Here is a 23,440-nt window from a genome sequence, read left to right on the forward strand (position 1 = left end):
TCTTCCCCCAGCCTATGGCACATGCTATACTAATTGCACTGCTGTGCTTTAGGCTTTTATAAGATTTGCTTATAAAGTTCACTAGGGATCCTTCTTTGTTTGTTCTCTGGAATGTGCTTTATTACGAGCCCAGATTTCCATCTCCCCCCCCCCCCCTTCTCAAAACACCAAAAAGCCAACTGTAGCTGAAACGCCTCCATTTTGTGGTGTGGACCCTTGCCTAGCAGACACTGGACCAGATGACTCTGTTCAGCTAGTCATCCAATGGTCAAAGTACTTGTATGGTTATGTTTGAGGGATCGGAGCACACACATTGAACATTAACATACGGTGACAGCTAAGGAAGAAAGGGCACCGTTGCGCCCATATCTGAAAACATATATAAGAAGAATTGTGGTTTGCCATCTTTAAAGGTTAACGCCAGCAGTCTTTTTTTTTTTTTTCAAAATTAAAGCAAAATCCTAACCACTATGATGTATGTAGTTTCACTGAACTCTCATGAATAAAGTTTAAAAAAAAAAAAAAAATCCAGACAGTGCTTGAAAACTAATTCGGCCAACTCTGCAAAGAGTAGGCCTAAGGGATTATACTTCCCTAAGGATGGTGTTGGTTGTGCATGGAAAACCTTGTCTGAAACGGATCGATTTCAATATCAAACCAAACTTGCTTTATCCATAAAAATGACCAAATATGTAACCAACATAGACTTTCAAACATTCCACAAAAACATTAAAAACAATTCAAAAGATTTGTCATCTCACAGAATCCCTTCCTCGTGCGTGAATCTTGCTGCCTGGGCTGCTCTGAAGACCGTTGAGAACGACGTCCCTTGCAGAGACGCCAGTTAACGCGGTAAAAAGCTTGAAGTTTCGTCCAAGCACACCGCGGAAATGAGCGGAGATGTTGGGAACAGGTTTTCCTCGCTGCGGAAACCATTTGCTCTCTGCCCTTTTGGAAGTAATAAAACAGAGAACCGTTAACAATAACGAAGAGGTGGGACGTTAATTTAAAGTGTCATTTGATAAAAAATAAATAAATAAATAAATAAATAAATAAGCCAGACATGGCTCAATGTGGCCATTCAGAGTAGTATCTGTAAAGGATATTAATTTCTGGTTAGATCAGCACGGCCAGTTTAGTCCGTGCCATTGTATTACCTTTGCAGTGCATCACAGACCCCGAACACTAAGCACTTGGGGCTTGTTTTCTCTGTGTATTGCCGTCATTCGTGGAAGGAACGGATGTTGTATCACATCCTGGTCTGTTCAGACTCTTTCTTGCACAGCAGGGATTATCGTCTCCAAATGTCATGGGGAAAAGACACTTACAGAATGAACAAACACATGAATGTCATGCAAAAAATCCCATTTCCTCCCCACAAAATGTAAAAATATTCAGAGCAAGAAAAAGAACAAACTACAGTAATTATCAAATGCTGATTAATCAATTGCGCAATTTAATCACTGATATGTATATGTCAAAGACTTGGAATAGAATTGACAATCAAGGTCTAAACATAACATGTTATATTTCAGTTCCCAAAATACAGGCCAACCAGAGCGCAAAGCAATAGATAGAATGACGGATGCATGTGCTAATATAGAGGGGACATTCCGTTTGCCGTCAAACCATAGGGGATTACTCATTTGTAAGTATGACGATATATGGCGTTTGAATGACAGGTGACAGAGATACGAGCGCCGCACAATTCAGCAGCTGCCTCGAGACCACGGCACGTTCACGAGGCACTCGCGAAGCATTAAAACAAAAGCTTCGGCGGGCATGATTGACAGAATATTCAAAATAAATTAAAACTTCAAGCTGTGACAGAGCCCAAAATAGCCTGGGCCGTTGTTGATCCAAAAAGCGCTCGCAGCATGGCAGCGCGAGAACTTGGCAGGGCGCTCGCGGAAACTAAAAAAAAAAAAACGAAAACTCAAAAAACACACCTCGTCAGGAAGATCCACACGAACAATTATTAAACCACGGGTGGAAATGTCAATCTGCCAGGAGTGGAAAGACCATCAGATAGTTTCCTTTCCCTTTTTTTTTTGCAAGTTAATTAAGGATAACTAATTGTACGGCTTTATTTCAGAATTTATTTTGTGCAAGACAGAGCCAGGTGGATCTATTTTTTAGACAGCTGTTGCTCGGTTAGAAAAAGCAGAAGAAAAAAAGTTTAGCATCTTGCCAAGTCAGAACTCATGACTCCCATGGGGGGATGGGGATGGGGTGGGTGAGAAAATGCCATTTAGCTCTGTAGTATTTATAGATATGTAAGGCACTTGCGCCTGGGAGCTCTGCTGACGAAGTAAAACAAGAAGACGTTTCCAGAAGTGTGTGTCAAACACAGTATAAAAATAATCATTGAAAGATGGGGCAAGTCATTTGTACCACAGAAGGCATGTGTCATGTAGGAATTTCAGAAGTGATTTATTATTATTACTACAATCTCTCTCTCTCTCTCTGGCATTGCCGTCTTCCTTTACTGCACACCCCCACCCCCACTACTCCAACACACTTCTGCTGGTTTCCCAAAAGGACATGCAACCGTATTTATTTAATTGTGCGCGTTAAAAATAAAAATAAAAACTTTTTAAAGGCTCATTATTCAACAACAACACAACAACAAAGAGGGGGAATTACAATTTGGACCGTACAGAAACCAAATACAACACGAAAATCAAACAAAAAATTAAAATGAACAACCCAAACTTAAAATGAACTGACACAACAGTCAAAAACAAGTTTCAACTAATCGAATTAAAATATCATCCGAACAAACACCTTCTCCCCTTACTGAGAGAAGGTGTTGGGGGGGGAGAGAGAGAGAGAGAGAGAGAGAGAGAGAGAGAATGCCAGCAAATTGGATCCAATGTAGATCTGAAATTTTGCTTCTCGTTTTTGAAGCAGCGTGACGTAGATGAAGCGGCATTCCCTGGAAACAGTAAAACGTCGCGCGGAGAAAGGGAGTCGTAATGAACACGTGCGGTCGCCGGCTCCCTAATTGCTAGAGCAGGCAAGCACTGGGAGGAACAAAGGAAATATTTAGCACATCGTAAATTCTTCTAATGTCCTGCCGAGTGGCTAGAGTTCGGATTACACTTTTATAACCGGTATTTTTTAGCCATTTCTGCATGGCTCTGTGAAAGCAAGAGGATCTAGCCTACCGTTCAGGCGGCGCTGATTTCGGGGTTGTCAAGTGAGGGGGAAGGAGGGGGGTCTGGCAACCAATTAGCTCCTGCTACCTTCCTAGCGGGGATTCAAATGCGAAAACAGTTTCAAATTTGGCACGCGGAGCCGGGTCACAGCGTGCTGTATGTAGGCCTACTCCATCTTTGGGGACCGGGCGTTATGCTTATCCGCAGGAATGACTAGTAAATAATGACTTTCTTTAATGCTTTTGAGCTAAAGTACCAACTGAAATAAAACAACTACATTTCCTGACTGTTTAAGGTCAGCCAGGACTCTTAAACTCCCAGTTTTCTAAAGGCAGTTTTGTGTGTGTGTGTGTGTGTGTGTGAAATGTTTCTCCTGGCCTGAGATGGGCACCTTCAGCCTTTGTGGGCCTGTGTGTAAGAGTTACCTTTCACCTGACAATGGTAACACCCAATCTTATACCTGGTTAGAAGTCATGACTTGGATTTCCTGTCCAAGTCATGACTTCAACTCAATACTGAACTTCTGAGAATGAAAACCAGCAGGCTTACTGACCATGCAGCCTTTCTAGCACCAAGGTTGTCTTTCCCATCTGTAGAATAGTAATGGTCTAGAAAAGAATCATCCCTTGCTCAGTCACTGCCCGATTAGGGGAGGAATTGCATCTTGTCTTAGTCAATTATCTTTGTTTGAAATCTTCCATTAAGATAAGCAAAATTTTAAAATAACATTTCCATTGAAGACTGCCCTGATTGTATTGATATTTTATATTATCTGATATTTTATAATCTGCTTTGATTCATTTATTTACTTTTAAGAAAATATTTGAATACGGCACTCTACAGTCCTCCCATTTATGGATAATTTGCTCCTGAATATGGATGAGTGTTAACTGAAAAAAAAATAATTTTGGAGCACATCTACTAACCGTGATGTATTAGTGTGCTCTTAAATCTTTCACCATAGGAGCACATGCGCTACCTGTGTTAGCATAGACCCCTGAAGTATTAAGTTGATACACAGCACTCCATTTTGAGACAGACTGGTGTCACCAAAGAGACACAATCCTTCTTTTACAAAGCAATGCTTGTGCTGTATGTTACTTCTATTCTAGGCGAGCTGGCTTGACAACTATGAAAAAAAAGTCTGACAGCTTTTAAAGATCGGAGAGCTTAATGAAGTGTCCTTCTGTTACCGTGTCTGGCCTCAAACCGAATATGACTTTAGCAGTTCTGAGCGGTGTTGTTCTCAGACAGGGAAATATTTCCCAACCTCTGTCCTCTGAGCAACTGAAGTAACACATGTCAGAGAAAGTGTTTGAAAACTTACATTTAGGACAGATGCTTTTTTTTTTTAGGTTGCACAGTAAGATTTTTGAATGTCTGCCAACAAATTATTTTACCATTCATTGCTTCTTTTTTTCACCATTGTGAAAAAAAAAAACTTTCTCCATGACATTTTTATGGCAGGGGATCATCTGGAACCAGAGCAGCAAAGTACAAAGTTTTACTTCATGTAAATTGAATGTTTTATGGTTATGTACATTATAAGTTAGCATAAGATCAATCTCAGGAGGTGCACCCCCACACAAATATCATACTATTAATCACCATAATCTTTAAAACAGGACAAGGGACATGAAATTACTTTACAAGATATAATACTTTAATACTCATTGCAGTCTGCATATTAATTTCTGTCTAAATGATATGCTTTTGTGTAAAGGTATAGAGAATTAGAAAACATTTTTCTGGGTATGTATTTCAGAAATGCCTTTTTGGAAATATTTAATGCAGCTATGTTCGACATTAGGCCCACAACCCACTGACTCCACAACCAGTGCAATATTACAGGGTTTTCCCTAGCATTCAGTAGGTGGTCCGAATCGCCTCGTCTGTTGAGAAAGATACATTAAAAGAAGTCAAACTTTAATTGAGGAAAAAACATAAAATATTGTCCTCTATTACTGTAATTTATATTCGAAAACATCTGTGACGTTTTACAGAAAATTGTCACTATTGATTGGCTGCTAAAGCAAATACGCGGGAGGTGGCTTAGCTAACAGCAACACCGATTGAATCAGCTGGCTAGGTGCGTTGGTTCATTTAACGTTTCATCACGTGAGAACTTTCAAACAAGCAACTGCCTGCGCTCGTGAAAACTATTACAAGACAAAACCATTCAAAACAACGTTTTTCTAAAACAGACATAAGATACTAGCACAGGAAAAGATATCGTCTGTTGAAAAGTTTGTTGGCACTGGCAGTGCGGAGGAGGAGGACGAGGACGAGGTATCTCGCAAAGAAGAGGCAAGTAGTAGGTCTACCTGTGTCGTGACATGGTATGGAAGCCTGCTTAGCCGTCTGGGTAAGTAGCCTCCTGGAAATCTATGCTGTTTTCGCTGACATACGCGAACGCAGGAATTTCACTTAAAAAAAAAAAAACTTCATAACGTGAAGTGGTCGAAATGCGATGATATATTTAATTGGGTAGCTACGTTCCGGTGATATAACGGTAATGCGATACTCTAGAGCAAATGAAGTCAAGTCTATGCGGAAAACACAGGCAGACCGTGAGGAGAAGTCCAGCTGACAGGAGTTAATGAGGTCCCTGGACAGGCTTACAGAAAGGACACACTGGGCCTCCATATGGAATCTGTGTGTGCTAAGGACACTAATGGCCTATTCACTTGACACTTGTCTCTTATATAACTGTTTTTGTCCTTCTGGGGAACCCAATTGGTTGTGCTGCACTGCACATGTTAATTTAAAAACGTTAGGCCTACCTCACACAGGTAACAGCTGACTTGGTCCACCAGCAGTTATTGCAATGCAGTGTGGGTAACAGGTGGACGGCCATTTTATGAGTGTTCTGTCACATCCAAGACACAAGATACTTTTATTGTTATGCTACGAGGGTTGGTGGCATCCGTGGGCAGTAGTCTTCGACTCATACTCCTTGTTTCAACCTCCTTTGTTAAACTACGGGCTGTTTTTCCTTTGGTTCGCGGGTTAGCATCCTGGGTGGGATGGCCCTATGCTGTCTTCACTCCTTAGCAAGACACTTTGCCTGAATTGCGGCCGCAAGTAAAACCAGCTGTACAAATGCGTCAGGGAATGTGTTATAATTATAAGAATTATTAGCTTCGCCCTTCACCCCCCCCGACAGACCCTTTTGCCGGTCTCTCGATGAATATGGCTGACCGCAGCTAATGGCTGTTAATTTCTTGAGGAAAGGAGGGCGAAAAAGATGAGTAACACGAACGGGCTGCTCCGCATTCCTCCCGTCTCCGAGTCGCAGACGGTCCAGCTGTCCACTTGTGTGGTACCGCACCGGCAGCGCAGGGCCACCCCTGCTTTGATAACTCTGGTCTGCGGGGTCAAAGGTCAAATCATTTGTGACTTTCACAGATACGACCCTGCGGTGTTTTAAGGGGATCTTCCAGGGGGCTGGGGGAGTAGGGAAAGTTTGGGAGGCGGTCTTTGGGGGGGGGGGGTGAGTATATCACACAGCTGCAGAGAATGTGCTCTGCTCCTGCAGTTTGGGGAGGGGCGGGGGGCAGATTCCCTGGTGTCTCACAAAAAGCGTCCCGCTGGATGCTATAGGGGTGTCTTGTGAACCCCGCTCCTGTCGCTGCTGATGTCATATGCAGATGTGCCGCTGCTGTGAACTCCTGCACATCAACCGCTTTACAGGCTGCCCATGGGAGGGGGACTGGGGGGGGAGTGGGGGGGGCCTTTAACGAGCTGCAAATAGTTCATTACACTTTCCTGTGATGCAGTCAGAGGGGGCTAATCTGTTTCCAGTGCGATGCTACACATAACCAAGATGCATTGTGTGAGATGGAGCAAATCCCACTTAATAGGCCTACTACTATCACTATTACTACTGCCACTACCAGTACTACAGTACTACTACCAGTTCCACTACTACTACCACTTCTGCTACCACTGCCACTACTACTACTGCTGCTAACATGCATTTCCATTGCACTATACGGAATGAAATGGACTTAGAGATAGAAAGTAAAATGCAATACAAATGAGTAGAATTACGGTCTTAGTACCAGCTGGGCAAAGCACACGGTGATCAGAACACAAATATAGGGAGTCAATATGTTGAAAGCACATTTTAATAAGATCTTTTTAAAAAATGTTTACAGGAGCCTGTGGCACCCTAAAATGTCTCCCTGATTCAGAGGCATTCTCAGATGTGTTCGTTGTGCACAAATAGAGCATTAGCAGCAGTAGAATAGAGCTTTTACATTACATTACAGGCATTTAGCAGACGCTCTTATCCAGAGCGACTTACACAGCTTTTTACATAGCATTTTACATTGTATCCATTTATACAGCTGGATATATATACTGAAGCAATTTCGGTTAAGTACCTTGCTCAAGGGTACAACGGCAGTGTCCTTACCCGGGAATCGAACCTGCGACCTTTCGGTTACAAGTCTAGTTCCTTACCCACTGTGCTACACTCCGTCCTCTTATGGTGGACGTTTGAAAGTGAGGGCCTCGTTTGGAGCCGCACGGGCTCGGGGCGACTGGGAAAGCAGAACCGTGTGTGTTTTGAAACCCTGCCTGCGGACCGAACAAAGAGCCACCCCCCCCCCCAACCCCCCAACCCCCACCCCCCACCCTCCACCCCCCCACTGTGAGCAAAAGCAAATCTACCATGTCATTTACCGGCCTCAGGATCCTCACTCGACACCAGGCTCCCCTTTGATCACGGTCGGATTGCGAAACCCCAAATTTCATCACCCTTTTGGAGAGACAGGTAGGCCTACACACGGGGGCGGGGGGTGTGGGGGGGGGGGGGGGGGGTGGGGGGGGGTTGGGGGGGAGATGAATTTAACATTAGAGCGATGCTGATTGTTATGGGTTTCCCAGCGTCCAGTCTCTCTGTGCCACGAAATTAAGTACTTCTGCAAATACTTTTGTGAATTTTGAAAGGGAGTTCATTGTGTGCAGGAAATTACTAGTTTCAGAGAAGGCGGGACTCGTGACTTGTCATGCGGAGTAGCATATCATTTTTATATAATCAACTTTATATAATTGATTTATTCCACCATACACTACTTGTGATATTACAATGAAGTTTAGTTTTGATACTTTTTTCAAGAGCTCATTTTTTGCCACTGAATTGTTTGATCAGATATTAAGCGCAGTTTCTGTGTAATTTTCAGTGGGAGGCAAAATGCGGTAGTCTGTAGTTGGTGATAAATAATATAAAAAATATTGACATTCTAGAGGCTACAAACTTGCCAAAACACAAACTTTTTTTATGCTTGGCACTGCATGGATGAAGCTAAATAATGGCACTGGATTCATGTCGTACAAATTCCTTAGAATTTTTTTTTTCTCTTAGAAATACAGGTTTTCATTTAAGTCAATGTTGTTGTTGTCAGTTATCCAAGGGCCCTGAGATGTAAAAAAATAATGAAAGGTGCCAAGGTGGACCTGAAAGAGATATTTCAGCGTCCACACAGTCGTACACTGGAGTGGTACTGGTAAGCCCACACTGCTGGCAGGTCAAAGTTCGAACTCATACGGTTTGATGTTGATTTGGGGCTCTTTCCAGATGCTTATATTACCTCCTTGCATCCTTTGCTCTCTTCCTTAGTTCCCCCCCCAATGGAGGACGCAAGGAAAGGACGCAAGGACGGAGGAATCAAGGAAATGTGTGTTAGGGAAATGGAAGCCACGAGAATTACAGAAGTGGCAGATGGGGAGAGGTGAATCCTCAATCATTTGCACATCACACGTTCTGAAAATAATGCTTCTGCAAAGGATGCACTCGTGTTTTCTTGCTCAAGTACCCTTCAGGAGCCTCCTAGCTCCTCCACTCCTACCTCCTTCGAACTCTTAACTGTTCCTTTAGTGGGTGGCAAGGTGAGAGCCAAAGTGCTTAAAAAAAAAAAAAAAAAAACTACTTCTGTCAGCGGGATCTCACTTTGCGGGGCGAAAAGAAAGTGGTGTTCTGGGAATGTTCTAGAATGCCACGAGGCATGGTTGCCATGGCTCCTTGCTCTGCCCTCCATTCACTGGGCTCCCTTGGTTATAGGTGCTGGGGTGGTTGGACCGGGGGGGGCTGGTGTGGTGGGGTGGGGGGGGGGCAGAGTGGGGTGCACAGCTCCACGGCAGGGCAATTAGAGTGGCGGGGCAAGGGGTTAAACGTAATCCCCCCCTCGCTTGGTCGAGGTGATCATCTCCACGTGTGGCCGGCAAACTACGTCGACACAGAACTTCTTGTTCGGGAGCCCTCCGCGTAATTGAGCGGAGTTACGCTGTCCAGACCGGTTACGGCTGCGGTGACATGTGCCCCTTTAGAGAGAGCGCAGACACTGAACCAAACGCGCCCCGCGTTTGGACGAGAAAAAACCACCAGAAAAAACCCCAAAGTGAGACGCGAGTTTCTCGAGTTGCTTTGCGCGTTTCTTTTTCCGCTTTTACACATTTACAGCAGTGGTTTTTTTTTGGATTGACTAGCCCACTCATCGGTTGAATACCAGAATGTATCCTGCGGTTAAAGAACTTCTCTTTGACAACGACCGTGATTTCTATAAATTCCTTTTTTGCACCAATCAGCAGAAGGAACAGGACACTGATCAAGGACACTACCTGGGTGGGTGTTACAGAGTGGTGTAGCGGGCCTTGAGGATGAAGCTAAACCTGAGTTGCTTGCGTGAACATCAGTGCCGTACGAATGCTAATCGCTAAACCATTAGAAAGAGAAGCTTTGAAACGCTTTGGGTAAGGTCCTCACCTGAGGAGGAAGATCGAGCCCTTCGTTCCTCTAGCAGAAACCGCCCCGGGCCACCGTGTGGCTCTCAAAACCAGGACGTGTGTTCTGCACGCAGTCGGGCCGTTACCGAGAGTGGGACCGTAGCTAAAAACCCAGCCCGTAATGAAACGGCTTCAGCAGAATCCCCCCTGTTCGCTTTTCATAAGAATTATTAAGTGGCCAAACCGGAGTTGCAGTGACACCCCGCTTGTCATCGATGTGCTGCTGAAGTATTTGGCAGCGGCATTAAAACCCCCCAGAATTATTTTTTTTTCCCCCCGCTGTGCTTAATTTGCCATGTGCGTTACTCCACAGTTCTTAACATACCAGCGCGCACAGGAATTCCTAACAGTGAAAGAAACCAAATTCCTACATCCTCCAGATGCCAAAAATATCCCCCCCAACCCCCTTTTTTTTTTGGAGCGAGACACTGAATAATGTGTACTCTCCGATTAAGTGCATAGCCTTCTGGGCTTGATTGCTGCATGTTGCAATCTGTTATTTTCATGCAGTGGAACGTGTGCCAGCATCACAATCAGCGCTCCACTGTAACTTTTTGTCCAAGGAGCACATGTGCTCCGAAGTTGAAAAATTTCAGAGCGCTCTAATGCATCCTAATTAGTAGATGTGCTCCTAAATTACTTTTCCAGTTGGCGCACTTTAAATTTCAGGAGCAACTGCTCCTAAAAATGGGAGCGCTGTAGAGTCCTGATTATGAGAAAAACACAGTGCTCTCCATTTATATGCAGAGTGAGATGGTGGGGGTCAAGTTTAGGGTCTGGCCCCGAAGAGGTGCATTGTGGGGTGGAGGAGGTAGAGCAGTGCATTCTGGGGGTTGTATGCCAGCTCTTAATCTGACCATGTGATGGAGGGGACTAATGTATTCTGCTTTATGTATTTATTTGGATCTGGGATCTGGGTAGTTATGTATTAATGTTTTTTTACTGAGTGCATTTTGAGAATGTGAACTGCGTAACCCTGCTGGCAACCTTTAAACTGAGCCCTGCTGATGAAGTGTGCAATAACTCAGAGTGCTCCTGTTGTTCTCTTCCTCTTTGAATACGCTTCTTGAGCACATCTTATATTTCACTACAGCTCACCCTGCGGAACTCGTATTCAGACCATTACAGTAATCACAGTACCCTGTTATTTAGCTGTGCCGTATTCCAACCTGAAAGGCTGAAATAAATTTTAAAAAATATTTAAATAAATTTGTGAGTAAGAGAAAATATTGAACAGCTTGTGCCGGGAGCTCCTTGGACCCTTGTGCGGAAAGACGAGGATGGAGCTCTTTTTAGCTCGAGCGCAGTGCAGAAGGTCCCGCAGCCTTCGGGTTTCCGAGCGAATCAATCAGGTGCGTTTGGAACTCAGGCCTGCGCCTCGTATAATAACGGGGAATTTTCATAATTCATTATCGGCTAACTTGTGGAGTCAGCCTTAAATACTGGAAAAAACATTAAGCCTAGTGCTCATTTTATTTTGGATCTGTGATTCCGATCCCTGTAGTACTCATAGTTTTTTTTTGGGGGAATGAGGCTAGGAAATGGCTCCACCCAAAATCCCACCCGTCTTTTCAACACAACTTGTGTTTCCTGTCCCTTCTCGTAAAGGAGAAACGCAGAGCCGTGTCACAGCTGCTGCTTGCGTCCGGGCGCGCGTGCGCGGGGGGGCGGGATGGGGGTGTCGGGGGCGTTAGGGGGTGTAGGGGGTACAGAGGGGTGGCAGAAGTCGGCGTGGGTATCAGAGACCCTGCCTTTTGTGCGGAGGAAGTCTCTCTCTCTCTCTCGCTCTCTCTCTGTCTCTCTCTTTCTCTCTCCCTCTCCCTCTTTCTCTCTCCCTCACTCTCTGTCTCTCTCTCCCTCCCTCCCTCCCTCCCTCCCTCTCTCCCTCTCTCTCAGCCTCCTCCATGCCTTTGGAAGCCCATCACTCAGGCGGAGGAGCCCTGACAGATGTTCGGCAGGGGTCAATGTTAAGTGCCTCTTCAGGATACGGAGCCGCCGATGTAGCTGGCGCAGATCGCGGGGGTTTTCCCGCCCCGTGTGTGAGAGAGAGAGAGAGAGAGAGAGAGAGAGAGGAGGGAGGGAGGGAGAGAGAAAGAAAGAAAGAGAGAGAGAAGAGAGAGGGAGGGAGAGAGAGAGAGCGCTTTAACTGTCTGGGAACCGTTAGCGGGCAGAGGGGGGTGTGAAGGAGATGGGTGATCAACGGGAATCGAATAATCGGGTTCTGGCAGAGTAATCGATTCAAACAATCGATTTTTTTAAAAACAGGATTCGAACAATCGGATAGAATTGGAAGAATCCGTTTCTGATAGAAGACAAAACAGATTTCATGTGGATGAGCCGCAACACGAAATGCAGTCTGGGGATTTCACCTGCCCCCCTGCGCCCCCCCCCAACCCCCCCACTCCCGACCCCCCTTTTCGAAGACCTGAATAATAGAGGAGAGATATGGCGATAAGGCACAAAAAGACATTCTGGGCCCAGTCGATCTGCCCAGTTAATGGGTGTAAACCGACACCCTTAATGAAATAAAAAGACTTCGGCTGGAGGGCCGCGATTGTTAGTGCCCCCCCCAACCGCCAACCCCCCCCCCCCCGAATCTCGCCGAGCTGCGCGGGCCCGGCTCGAGGGGCGGCGGGCGGGCGGGCGTACATTTTTCACATACGGTTTTTCCATCTTTCCGAAAACAAAACAATTTGGCTCCAATCGAATTAAGCCCCCTCTTCCTGTTATCTCAGGGGGCGGGGCTCGGGGGCCCCGCTGTTTTGTCTGCGCGAGTTCCCTCTGGTGTTCCCTCCGAGGGCGCAGTTTGGGGCTTTGGGGGATTTGGGGAAAGTGGAGGGTTAGGGGGGTGGGGGTGGGTGGGTGGGGGCGCAGGACGGGACGGGAAGGGGGGGGCAGGGGGGGTGGTTGTCTGTGGAATTCAGTCGCACCAGTGTTTAAATCGTTCGGCGTTTCCAGGGCGATTTCACGCTCCCGCTCCTGCAGGGACGGGGGGTATTATCCTGGTCGGTGGTTGCAGGAGACAGGAGTCCGGTCTGGTGTGGCAGTCCTAAACGGCAGCCCCACATTTTCTGCGGCTGATTTATGGCATTTGCCTTTAGAAAAAAAAATGTGTATATTCACTTTCTGAGACATGAAAATGTTCAATAAATTGGAACAGTCTTGTAGACAAACCTTTGCTCCAGCAGTGAGCAGTTTTCACTTACTGAACTGCTACTCTGCTTGGATGTGGTAATACATGGCGAATGTGCTGGAGTGAAGCAGTGGGGCATTATGGGTAAGGCGTGAGGGAGTGAAATGGCTCGTTGGCATTGGCTGGAGGCCCGTGCCCAATGGTAGGGCTGCTGCAGTTGCTACGGTTTCCTCTGGATCTCCCGCACAGTGTGCAGTCGGCTGATCTCACTCAGGAGCGGCCCCTCTTCCTCATGACCTCCTGTCAATCAACATCTGGTCAGAGAGAGAGCAAGTGAGAGAGAGAGAGAGGGAACGAGAGAGACAAAGATTGACAGAGGTGGGAGAAAAGGAGGAGAAAAAACAAGAGAGAGGAGGGTGGGAGCAAGAGAGACAGTGTCATGTTTTTAGATTAACAGCAGATACTACCATTACATACTAAAATCTAAAATGATGGGCCCGAAGAGCTGCCAATCAGAACTGAAGTTGATATTTCATGTTGACATTTAATAAAAATGCTTTTTTTTCTTTTTTAAAAAAAATAAAACTGAATTTTTATTACTTTTCTCTTTTATATATACATTTTTAAAAAGCTAGTGTATAAGTTTCTCCTGTGGCTATGAGCACTTCACAGATAGAAAGAATGTGAGATCAGCTGTACATTGACCAGCTGTAGTTACAGAGCGAAGGGGCTGAAACCCCCCCCCCCCCCAAATTTTTAAAGACATCCGCAGAACGTTGAGCCTCGGGAGGTTTTAGTGAATCCTCCTCAGTAGCTCAGGGCACTTTTTCGCTAATCCCTCTCTGGGCTAATCTAACGGCTTTAGAGCTCTGCTTTGGGAACCGCTCGATTGCATCTTTTTTTTTTTTTTTTTGTTTCATTCGTTTAGCGCCCGGGAGAGAGTGACTGCGGTGGGTAGCCCGTCCTCCATTTTGAGCTAATCCTCGCCGCGGCTAATCCCAAGGTTATGAGCTGTACTGTGGAGCCCATTGATTACAGCTCTCTTTCCTTTAATATAGCAAATTACAGCTGTCAACATACGACCGGGTTTCGCCCGTTTATATAAACGCGGAATCACCTCAGCAAGTGCGGTACAACCGCACTTTTATTGCAGCCGACCCCCCCACCCCCCCCCACCCCCCCACCCCACCCCGAAAATCCCCTCCCCGTTTCGGATTTAGGCGCTACTCCGTCTCGAAAGTTCAGGGCTGCCCCCAGCAGCTGCGCCCTGACTCCCAGTAATTGGACGTAATGTTGATTGGAATTTTAAGACGCGTTTAATAAATCCCCCCTTCCCAGGCTGCAGGCCCCCCCCCCCCCCCCCCCCCCTGTAGCTAATTGATCTCACATACATCTCACGCGGCTATCGGCGGTTAGCCTTGCTTCACACAAACAGTTTTGTTTTTCAGCCGAGGACTTAGACTGTGAGTTACCGCAGAGGTTTGTTATGTGGGTTAGGGTGAGAAGTAAAATGTGCCTCCTTACATTGGTGCAGAAAATAAGCATATAAAGTGAATATAAAGCCTGACAACCGGCATTTGTTGTTCTGTTGAAACGCTGAAATGTTGGGGGGGGAAAGATTGTGAGAGCTGTGTTATCGTGACATCTCCTGTTTGTTGGGTGTGGGAGGAGATGCACTGGCCTTGCACCTCGTGCAATCGCACACGTTGTTTAAGTTCAAAATATCTCAGTGTGAACGTGGCATAGTTGGGAAATGTATGTGAAATATTCCAAAAATGTGTGAAATATCTAAATCCAAAATCATAATAAAACGACAGGTGGCTCAACGCGTGAGCGATGGACACGGAAGCGAGGCGGTGAAGAAGGGCGGAGCGGGGGGAGGGAGGGGGGCGTAAAATGAAAAGAAAGAGGTCGGAGGTCAGGACTTGACCACACTCACCTCCCTCTTTCTGCAGTGTGTGATTGGCTCAGGCAGTTCCACATCCCGTCTTGATGTGTAGGGTGGGGCTGAAGGTGTGGATTAGTAAACACACCCAGGTATCGCCTTCAGGTGGGCCACTTTCGCCACCGTGTACCTGTGCCCCGTCGTGTCTCCGACGCGCTCGCTGTTATCGCCACCTCCGATACCGCTAAACGCATTCGAGCAGTTGCGCCCTCACGAACCTGAGTGGTTCTTTCAGAGGGAAACGAGACGCCTCGAGCCGGTGGTGGAGGAGGAAAAGAAAGAATCAATAATCAAAGCGTATCTATTGTAGGGTTAAAGTGGGGCCCCAAATGGCACCAGGCCAGTAGGAAGCAGGGTACCGTAGTGCGGGACTGTAGAAATAAACAGCTCACGTTTATGCGCGAATGTGTTTTTAATAGCGTAGCGTGGTAACGTCGTCTGACAGGCCCAACGGAAGCGCTCCGACATCGTCCCGGGCCAGGCCCTGGCTCTCTAACAGCACCGCGTGGGCGATCATGCAGCGCACCTCGTTTCAGCTGGAATTTTCGGGCTGGGGCGGGGGCGGGGGGCGGGGGGCAGGTGCTGGAGGGCCGCCATCGCCGCCTACCGGACGGCCCCGCAGCCAGGGAAGGCAGACGCGCGAGCTCGCGACGGTGTCTCAGGTGGCAGGAAGTCTGGCGTGGCGTGGCGTGGGAACGCTGCCCTGCCGGTCCTGGAGCCGCCGCCAACACCGCCAACGCCGCCGCCGCCGCGCCCGGGCCTGACCCTCGCCTGAACCCCAGACGTGACGTAACCCGCCGTCCGTCCGCCTGCCTACTCACCTCGCCGCCGATGTTCGGGTTACCGCCAACCGGGCCAGACTGCGCTGGAATCCGCCAGGCCCTGCCGCAGGCTTCCAGGTTTGTAAAAAAAAAAAAAACGCCAGTACATGCCTCCAAAAACGCACAGGAAGGCCAACCGAGCCTCTGCCAACTTGCCCGGCATAATGGATTTCCCTGGGCTCCTGCAATAGACCGGGATACATTACACCATAAAAAAGGTCTCTGAAATCACCAGACTGTCTGGGGGGAGGAAAGAAAAAAAAAAAAAAATAAAAAAAAGAAAAGAAAGGGGGAGGGGCTTGGAAAAGCTGCTCGGTGTCAGTCGTGTTCATAATTTCGGGTCTACACGGCTCAACTGAAATCCACGTTGATTGACAGCCCTTAAAGTATAGGAGCGGCCTACAGAAATGGACGGACACCTCGAAGTCGGCTTCTGCGTCCGCAGAGATACCATTTGAGGAGCCGTTGTGCGCAGGATATTTGAAGCCTTTTTTTTTACGTGGGTAATGTTTATTATCTTAGAACCGCCGCGGTTACTCCAGGCCTTGGCGCAGGAAGTTGACGTAGTTCCCTACAGAGCGCTGGACCGGGATGAAAAGCAAAAAAAACGACACCGTTTCCCAGAATCCCTCTGCTTCGTACAGCGACTGGCTTCACACAGCGATTTTATTTGTGTTTATTTTTCTTGAGCGGACCGTGTGATTTTAAAAATCGCTTAGTCGGCTCCAGTGAGAATCCACAGGGGGTGCGTACGGTCTGAGGCAATCGCACACGTTATACAAATCATCAATGTGAGAAAGCAGCCGCCATTTTGTATCCTGTAATTCTGCATTCAGATGCGGCCAATAAGCTGTGCTGTCAAACATGAGGTTGAATTTTTCTCAAACAGTTTTAATGAAGAATTAACAAGTTTTTGTAATAATACATTTTATGAAATAAACATGTGGCCTAAAATATACACCCTTACAAAACAAAAATATTTACTACTGCTGACTACCAGTCTTATGAAAAGCCTTTCAAAAATTTGCATGTGAACTTCTCTCCAAAAAAAAAAAAGTATACGAGGATTGCTTCCTGATTAATCTTATTTTCGCATTACTTCATTCACATACATTTTCACTTCCCTGTTGCTGGGAGTTTAAGCAATTGAGGAACTGTGAAAGATCAGGAACTGTGTAATTCAATAAAGAAATGTGACAGCCCCTTGCCCATTGGAAGGCTTGGTAAATCCAAAACACTTAGGGTAGGGTATATGAATAATGCTATTCATGACCTGAACTTGCATGGATTTTCAAGCTATAATTGCAGTTTTATCTATAATCTTTATTTTTGTATTTTACAGAAGTGACTGTCAATCATTCCGGTCTGGCACAACTTTGGGTGTAGTCATAACCAGTCCGGTTTTATGTTCTAGAAACAAGTTGATATTTTAAAAATAATGTGGAGTTTTTACATCAGTTTGACTGCAAGTCAGACTCCTGTCTGGCCTGTTCTTAAACTAAAGCAGTGAAACGGATTCCTAATTGCTGGCGATGAATGATTTTGAGCAGAATATTTACGGAATGTTTTTTTAATTATTTATTTCTAGAAATAATGGATCTGTCTCACGGCTGAAGAAAAATCTCATTTCTCACTGCAAAATGGACACTTTGGCAACGGTCACACCCCGTCCAGTGTGTGGAAAACTATTCCCACAAATACTTTAAAAATAAAACACTGGCTAAAAATCACAGGAATCTCGTGTGCCAAATCCAACAAACGAGTATGAGTAATCAAATTTTCAGCACATTGCAAATATTTTTTACGTCCACATTAAACGTCTCTGTAGAAATATTTGTGGGGGAAAAAAACATTTCCCCATATTATTCAGTCTTGTCCTAAACTGCACATTATGCTAATTCATAGAGATTAACGTGTGCTTGCAGTTTATTGGCTAAATGCTGTCTGATGTGAATACAAGGTTGACATGGCATGATGTACATACGTTTAAATGAATCACGATAACCAAACGCTGCATTTTGACGTTATGTAAAATTGCAGTATAGCCATTATGTGGCTTGATTGTATGACCAAATTAGATTCATCTTTGCATCTTTACATCTTTTCTAGGATTATTAGATCTTTGCTCCTCAACCATCACTTTCTTTCAGTGAGAATAGGCTTTTATAGAAGTATAAGGAGAGTTATTTTTGCTTATGTTTGTTTACTGACACAAAGGCCTGAATACAATTGAAATTTCTCCCTGAGTAGGACAGCATAGAAAAGCATTCATTTTATTCTTTGTGAGAACTGAGATTTTGGTGTACCATGGGGTAAAAGAATTTAACACTTTGCTTTAATTTGTTATTGAAAGTTAAAGCAAAAAAAACTGCGGGGGAAAAAAAAACCCCTATCCAGCGTAACTAAGCCCTAAATTAGGGAAATGTGCTGTGAAAATAGGGAAGAATGGGAGGAATCGCGGGGAACACCTGCCTGCCTGCTGAGCTCCGGGCTTATGGGCCAATCTGGGCTTTATTCGGGGAAACCCCGGGCAGGACTGGGGGCTGCTCCTCTCGCCCTGCTTGGGGGGGGGGGGCGTCGTGACCCCAGCTCTCTGGTATGCCTGAGCGTCAGCAGCATCCCCACCCCGGCCCGTCCAGCCAGCCAGCGGGGCCTGGTGCTGTCCCCCGTCCAGAACCAGCCACTGGCTGTGCAGCCATAGATTCAGCTTAACTGCGCTACGGCAGATCGGCGGGTGACGCTGGGGGGGGCTCTCTCGTGGGAGTCGGGAATTCTTGCGGGATGGGGGGGGCCCCGGGATTCCTGCTCCCTCGTCTCGTCACCCCCCCCCACCCCCGCCCCCCTTCTCCCCTACACCCTCCTCTCGCTCCTTTCCAAGAATCCCGACGTTGTTGTTGAGCTGGGAGGAATTAAAGAAAAAATGTCTGCAATGTTTTCGTTGCTAATGACAAGAGCGCGGGGGGAAGACGGAGGAAAAACAAACGCGCCAGTGGGGTGGGGGAGAAAAAAACATTTTGGAATGGAGGTGGAGTCCCGAAAAATGAGCGAAACGGGTCACCACTGTTGGGTTTTCATCACGAAGATTTGTTTTGAATGTTCTACTTTTTAAAATATTTTTTATTGATCTATATCTGTGAATTAATATCTTGGAATTCAGGGCTTTCTCTGTAGACATGACCTGCCCATAGTCTGTTTTTAGTTTCTTATTTCAGTGAACCCCAGATTATGACAGAATAAACTGTATTAGGAGTGATGTGGACTACAGGTAATACGCTTTCGATAATTAGGACACGCAGATCACAGAACTGGCTAAAGACAAAAAAACAGCGGAAGAAAAAAATCCAATCAAATTTCCATCTCTGCCAATTTCTGCCACGCAGGAAATGGCCCCCTTCTTACAACATTGTCTATTAAGGAAATGCATCCATCAATAATTCAAAAACTAATTTAGCGATTGTATGGGGCCGAGAAGTAGAGCAATTAGTTTGGGTGCATAATTATTCTGCTCGTGGGCTGCCAACACAATGAACGTTGGCGGCTGTGTGGAGGATCCAATCAGCCAATGGGATCGAGGGTAGGTCTTCCTCTTGCCTCTTCCCTGCTGTACACAGTGTACGGTAACACCTGTTAATCTCCTTATGGAACAAATTTACCATCAGTACTGAGTGGCCCGTGCTAAAATTCCTGTACAACAGGGAGCCATTAAGACAGAGAATAAATATTATGGGGTGTTGGGGAACAGGAAGTGAAGGGTGTTTTGGATGGACTTTGGGGGTCTCAGATGTCTTTACTCGTGAATTCATAAGCAGAATTATGTGAGAGTTGCCTTTTCCGATAAAATTATATTATCTCAACTGAGGACTGTAGACATGCAGTGACATTGGCATGATCATTTTACAGCATTCTTTTACTGCAGTGCCTTGTGGGAAATGTAGTGTAAAGGGACGCAGCAAGCGTATTAATCGGGGCCAGTCACACTAAGCCAGTTGGTTGGAGCGAAAGTAAGACTACAGAGCGACCCTCTCGCACAGGTCCCTGGGGAAGTGTAAACCGTTGTTTATTCACGGTTATGTTATGAGCGTTCGCGCGGTCCGAACTGGGAGGGGAGTCAAACCCAGCGTTTCCACTGTACGCTTTACGACCGTCTCTGGTGCACGGTCTCAGGCAGGGGCTCATGTTTCACGCGGGGGTGACCTTAGGTCCACCGTGTTATTTTTTAATGATGATTTTAAGCTTTGGGCTTCTCCTTTCTGTCCAGCTGATTAATGCACTGGCACCACATCTGCAGTACCTCTTTCGGTTATGAACCTTTTTCCTTTGTATGCATAAATAAACAAAAACAGTTTATGACTATGCAATGACTGGCAGTTCATCACGACACCAGTTTTTTTAAACCTGTGTGCTGCATGGCTGTTTCCAATGGGATGTGTAGGAATTCTGTATGGAGGTAGTTTGAATGGGAGGCCTGTGGGGATGGGATAGTGTTTCAGCTGCTGTTCAGGGGGTACAGGTGTAAAGATTGGGGGGGGGGCAGGAGTGCTCATAAACACCCATTCCCCCCCCCCCCATAATGACCGCTGGCAAGCCCCCTGTCCCTCCCGGGGAGGAAATCAATCACTTTCTGCTGTGGCTAAGGGGAAAAAAGGGGGGGGGGGTCACTGTCATCGCTGGCCAAAACGAGGATGAGACAGCTCTGTGATAAAGACGTGAGAAATCAGTATCTGTCTGATGTCAGAACACCCCCTGCCCCCCACTTCCAAAAAACAAAAAAACAAACCCTCGTACTAACCCTCAGACACCCACGCCACCCCCCCCCCCAAAAAAAGCGTGACTGTGGAATGCGAACCACACCTGACGGGAACTCAGTCTTCCGCCCCAGGGACATGTCACCCCCCCCCTTATTTTTGGCAGGGTCTCTGAGGGTACGGACTTGAAAGGCAGAGGGGGGGGGGGGGTCTGCGTTTTGCTTGTGCGTTTTTTTTTGGAAACGCCGGCCCTGCTGTCTGAGGAGATGCTGTATGTGGAGACTAGACGCCATTTACCTTCTCTCCACGCCACTCGCCTGGCTTTCGTCGTTCCCTTGCCGCGGCGCTTCGGCTACAGAGCAAGACGGACGGATAAGCTAGAGAGAGTAATAACACTCGCTGGCCCAGGAAACCTGCATTCGAACCGTTTGTTAAAAAAAAGTCAGCGCTGTGCTTTCTCCTGGAGAGAGTAGCAGGAGGGTAACAGCATCGCCTGTCAGCGCATGGAAACGCGCTCCTTCCAAACGGCTGATGGAGCTAATGAGCACCGGCCTTTTTTGGGGCTCTTTGAGAGCTCTCCACATTGTATTCCTACCCTTCAGTAAGGTGCTTAGCCTTCAATGCCTCAGTAAACAGCCAGCCGTGTGAGGGACTAATATGTTAAAACACAGACCTGCATAAAGATTTCCGTTAAACGAATAACTATGATTCATTCCCTCTCAATATCTGACAGCATACCACTGGATCTGCAGACTGGTTAAATAACTGACAAAGGTATGGCTCTGTAATTATGCATAATGTAATAATCACTCGGGTGCTTTGCTTTTAACTTTTAGCCTGAAATATCAAAGCAAAAACAAATTGCCCTTTTTTAATAAATTCTTACTTCATATTTTCAGTTTCTCTTGGCAGGGAGGATAATTAATAAATGAGAAAAAACATCATGAAAAATAAGTACATTATTCAGGATTCTGGAAAAAAAAGGGGGTCCAGTGTAGTTTTTGACCTGCGTGCGTCTGGCTTGCCCGGTTTTTAAAAACACATGTCTGGAGGGCAGCCCGACGCTAAACCATTAGCGCTCTGTGCGCCGCGAGCGCTTCCAGCCCAGCCGGGCCCGCTAATTACCCGCAGTCCCGCTCCGCTGTTTGCTTTGGCCGAGGCGGTCAGAACGTTACCGTGCGGAAGAATGTTCGGAGTGCACGGCGTTCCACTCCTCTCTGATTATCAGATCCGATGGAGCTGGAAATGAGTTCGCGGACCGCGAGTCGCCCCAGTTCCCCTGTCCCGCTATCCGGTCTGCCATGTTTAAAAAAAAAAAGAAAAAAAGAACTAGTGTCTCCGATAAGCGCACACACGTTGACTGTGCCCAACGCTGTCGGAAGGCCACGCGAAGTGTTTCTGAAATGTTCAAATCTGAATCGGCTCTTCTGCTCTTTAAAATTCGCATCACAAAATTCACAATGGGTACAGCCCCGTGCCTGCTGCATCAGAGCAGCCCGCTTAGCAACAGCCCCACGCCCACTGTTTGCTTAGCAACAGCCCCACGCCCGCTGTACCAGAGCAGCACGCTTAGCAACAGCCTCGTGCCCGCTGTTCCCTTAGCAACAGCCCTGTGCCTGCTGTTCCCTTAGCGACAGCCCCACGCCCGCTGTACCAGAGCGGCACAGTGCCCTGAGTCAGAGCTGTCTGGACTCGCCCAGCCGGAACGGGGATCGATGAGGTCATTTCGTGAGCCCCCCCTGTCCAGGGCGGGTCTCCTAAGACACAGAAGAATAAAAATACACAAAACAAATGGCCTACGCCCGCGCCCGCCCCCCCCCCACCCGGGTGCCAAGTGGGTGAGGGGGGCAGCGCCTCTAAATTTATTTTGCTGTGCGTCTGATGCCCAAACATGGAACGCCGTTAGCCGCGCGGCGTTCGTTAGCCCTGGAATACGATTTTCCGGGCCGGGAAGATCTGTTTTGCAATATCTGTTGTTCCCCCCCCTCTCTGAAGTACGGACAGCAGTTTGACGTGCGTCAGGCCCCGTGCAGCTGACTGAGAGGATTGCAGTGTGTTGGAGGTTTTTCCCCGGGCCCTTTTCAGCACCAGTTGATTGCAGGGTTTTTGGGGGGTTGGGGGGGCCTGGGTGGTGGTGGTGGTGGTGGTGGGGGGGGGGGGTGCAGTAGACTACCTCTCCAAAACAGAACATCCTTGGACTTGTGGGGCTGCCCATCTGCTATCTGTTAACTTGTTCCCTTTTCCATGTTAATTTTTGGACTTGTGGTCTGGAGTTCTTCAAAGTGGAGAACTCCGGTTTGAATACCGCCCCCCCCACCCCCCCACCCCTCCCACCCCCACCCCCTTTTTTCCAGCTACAGCATTTTAATCAAATCTGGCAAGAGTGATTGCCCCAGTTAAATTTCCTGGCAATCAACAAATTGCATTGTTTCCTATTATTTTGGGATTTGGGCAAAACGTCCTTGATAATAACCGACACTGTGCCCACATAGAGCTTTATATCAAAGAAAACAAGGGAGGGCTGCAGTTTCACATCTTATGTGTTCATGCCCTGACGATCTTTGTCATTCAAAAATGAATTGAAGGCACTGTTAAATTGAACAAATATAATCAAATTCACATATTTCTTCTTGAATCCAGTAATAAAATATATTAAACCTAGTCTGTATTGTGTGTGTTTTATTTTATTCAGCAACTTGGCATCCTACTTATTTTAAATGTGGTGATTCAGACCATATTCATATTTATTTTGAATTATGACTTTTTTTTTTTCTTCTTCTTTTTTTATTTATTTATTTTATTTTTAAGTGTTGCCGAGCTTAACAGGGAGTAAAAGCAACACGTTT

At 46.5% G+C, this 23,440-nt stretch overlaps 1 long non-coding RNA gene across 4 annotated transcripts; it reads right to left on the reverse strand.

Annotated features, from left to right (window-relative positions):
• Positions 1–642: 642 nt before the first annotated feature.
• On the reverse strand, positions 643–6,030 carry LOC135257639 (uncharacterized). Of its 4 annotated transcripts, none has more exons than XR_010330697.1 (3): positions 5,945–6,030; positions 1,158–1,298; positions 643–948 (listed from the first exon to the last, which is right to left on the reverse strand). It is a non-coding gene; the product is annotated as an uncharacterized LOC135257639 (long non-coding RNA). The 4 variants fall into 4 exon arrangements; XR_010330694.1 differs by having other exon boundaries at positions 1,158–1,323; positions 5,945–5,999; XR_010330696.1 differs by lacking the exon at positions 5,945–6,030 and adding an exon at positions 5,486–5,856 and having other exon boundaries at positions 1,158–1,323.
• Between the last annotated feature and the right edge of the window lie 17,410 nt (positions 6,031–23,440).

Source organism: Anguilla rostrata, chromosome 6, assembly GCF_018555375.3.
Source record: "Anguilla rostrata isolate EN2019 chromosome 6, ASM1855537v3, whole genome shotgun sequence".
NCBI lineage: Eukaryota > Metazoa > Chordata > Actinopteri > Anguilliformes > Anguillidae > Anguilla > Anguilla rostrata.